Below are 3,074 nucleotides of genomic sequence, written 5' to 3'. Positions count from 1 at the left end.
CTGCTCTTCCTCGATGACTCCACCGAACTTGATGTGTGGAGCAGGGCGGGGCTAACCGGATGGACGTGCTCACGGGCCAATCAACGAGCTCCATCCAAGGTCCGCCTCTTCAGCTCGTTGTTCGATCGTTAAATGAAAATGAAATAATGTTTTATTATTAAATAAATCAAACGGATGTTATCCTCTTGTATCACCACATTATAATGTATTTATACTATCACTCAGGCCTCACAGATTTAATACGCTTATTACGGTCATAATAATAATATTAAAAAGTATTATTATCATTATTCGTATTATTATAATATATTTTTTTATAGTATCATTATTATAATTATTATTATTATTAATAATTCAATATGTAAAATCGTCAACTCACGTGTACGTTAATAACATTTATAGAATAAATATTTGAAAACCTTCAGTGGTTTGAACAAATCCAACTCTCAACAACTGCTTTGAGGTTCATTACACAGTAGATCCTACACTGTTATAGGACAACAATAATATAATAATAATAAGACATTTAGAGCATCAGCACATCAGCATCAATATCAGCGTGTTTTCCTGCCTGGGAAGTTAGTAAAGATGAAAAACATGATCATATCAAACACAATACAAATGATGGAAAGAAAGCATTAAGAAAGAGTTCATCACAGAATCCATGAGGAAACGACATCCGAGTCTCTAATAACCTCATATTATTTCATTTACTCACGTAGTTCACGGACCTGAAGTCCTTTGACTCGCCTCAGAGTTTTCAGATGTTCTTAAGATGTTCTTAAGATGTTCAAGTCCTTCTTGAAAAAGCTTCGATAATAATTACGAGTTCATTTCTTCTCCTCCTTCAGCCATTGTGGCCTTATTGAACACACGCTTGTCTGTTTGTTGTTGGTTTGTTGTTGGTTTGTTGTTGGTTTGTTGTCGGGTTGTTGTTTGTTGGTTGTTTGTTGTTTGTTTGTTGTCTGTTTGTTGGTTTGTTGTTTGTTGGTTTGTTGTTTGTTGTTTGCTGGTTTGTTGGTTGTTGGTTTGTTGTTTGTTGGTTTGTTGTTTGTTGTTTGTTTGTTGTCTGTTTGTTGGTTTGTTGTTTGTTGGTTTGTTGTTTATTGGTTTGTTGGTTGTTGGTTTGTTGTTTGTTGGTTTGTTGTTTGTTGTTTGTTGTTTTGTTGTTTTGTTGTTTTGTTGTTTGTTGGTTTGTTGTTTGTTGTCTGTTTGTTGGTTTGTTGGTTTGTTGTTTGTTTGTGTTTGTTTGTTGTTTGTTTGTTGTTAGTTTGTTGCTGTAGCTAGCTCTGTTAGCCAAAGGACAGGAATACTGTGACGTCACCACACGCCTTCAAGCAGGCGCCGTCGACTCACGATCTGATTGGTTGAAGCGTCTCATCGACGCCTATGTTATGCTTCAGAACCCCTGAGTTATTGGTTTCATAACTTCAGGTTCTACGAAATGGTGCGAAGCCTTCTAACTGCCTTGCTACTGGTCTATCCTCGAGGCCCTGCCTTGTCTCTGAGAAAGCTCAATGAACTCGCCGGCCCCACAGGATCAATGTACCCCCAGCTGGACTCACTAAGGCCCCGCGGGCCTCGGGGGGATGGAATGGCGTAAAGTTGAATTTTTTGAGTCTTTGATATTTCTGTCTGTTCATAGTGCCTTGTCAACGTCTGAGTCTCTTTCTAACGTCTGTGTTCTGACACAGAAACAGCTGACCAGGTCAGACACCCAAGGGTCTACATCCACACTCACGTAGTCCACTGGCTGTCTAGAGACACTAGGTCAGTGGTGTGCACCGTTCTCTGGATTTTGGGGTGCTCTTGCACTAGTTATTGGGGGAAGGGTTTTTGTTTTGTCTTATGATTTTTATTTGGTGCCACTATCAAGTCCTCTCCGTTTCCTGTGTTGCACGTTCGTGTTAAATGAATCTTTAAAACAGTTTTGTCTCCTGGTTTGAATATGTTTACACCTCACTCAGTCGCTGCACTCACTCCCTGCTGACTAACGCCAACAATGGGTGTAACACATGCCATGGTGAAGGTGACGGAGCCAGCAGCGCCACCTAGAGGCAGTGTCACAATCCACTACCGACATACAACATGTAGCAGGAGAGAGACTGCCTGACGCGAGTGTTGGTCTGCCCTTGGGGTCGATTTTGCCGCCATGGCTGCCGATCAGAAAGAGGACCCAGAGAGCCTCGCGCTCAAGGCCTGAGGTATGGTTAGAAGTTGGAAGAGGCTGTGGTACAGGATGGTGGTCCCGCTCTTCTTTGCGACACCGGCCGCCCTCATACAATCGTGCCGGCTGCTTGGAGCTGTAAGGTTTTCGACCTAATCCACTCACTTTTTCCATCCGGGTGTTTGTGCGTCAGTAACGCTGGTGCTGTCCATGTTTGTGTAGCCGTGCCTTCGCAAGGACGACAAGGAATGGACAGATGCTTGTGCCGCTTGTAGGAACGCCAAGGTTCACCGCCAGACTGTGGCGCCCCTCGAGCTGTTCACTATGATAGCAAGTCGCTTTGATCATGTTGACCTGGTGGGACCTCTAACCCCTTCACAGGGCTTTACACACCCGCTCACAGTGGTTCCTCTGCCTCGGGCGTTTCTTTCGGCTTGGGCCGCATTGGGCTCCTTCCTCTCCCCCTCCGGGGGACCCTGGTCCCTGGGAAAGCCTTGCTCCATCCCAACACTTTTCTCTTTTGGTTTGACTTCAGAAGGTGTTTGTTGCTGTCGTGCCCACATAGCTCGTAACTGCCACATTTGTTTTTGTGGGGCATGATGCTCACCTCTCCAGACTCTGTATGATGGTCCATTTAGGGGGTTGGAGGCTCTCTTCTTCTTCTCTCCTATAATAATAATAATTGATAGGTTTTATAGAGCACTTTTTTGGAGGTCACTCAAAGACGCTTTACATTGCATAGAACATACAGAAAAGAAAAGAAAAAAACACAAAAACAAATTCAAAATAGAGTCAGGTATGGTATGGGTGGAGTCAGGGGTCGTATGCTTTCTTGAAGAGGTGAGTTTTGAGTTGGCTTTTGAATGACTTTATGGAGTCTGAGTTTCGGATGTTTGGGGGGAGGGAG

This window comes from Callionymus lyra, chromosome 2 (genome assembly GCF_982586985.1).
Source record: "Callionymus lyra chromosome 2, fCalLyr1.hap1.1, whole genome shotgun sequence".
Classification (NCBI taxonomy): Eukaryota; Metazoa; Chordata; class Actinopteri; order Syngnathiformes; family Callionymidae; genus Callionymus; species Callionymus lyra.
This window is presented reverse-complemented; position numbering follows the sequence as displayed.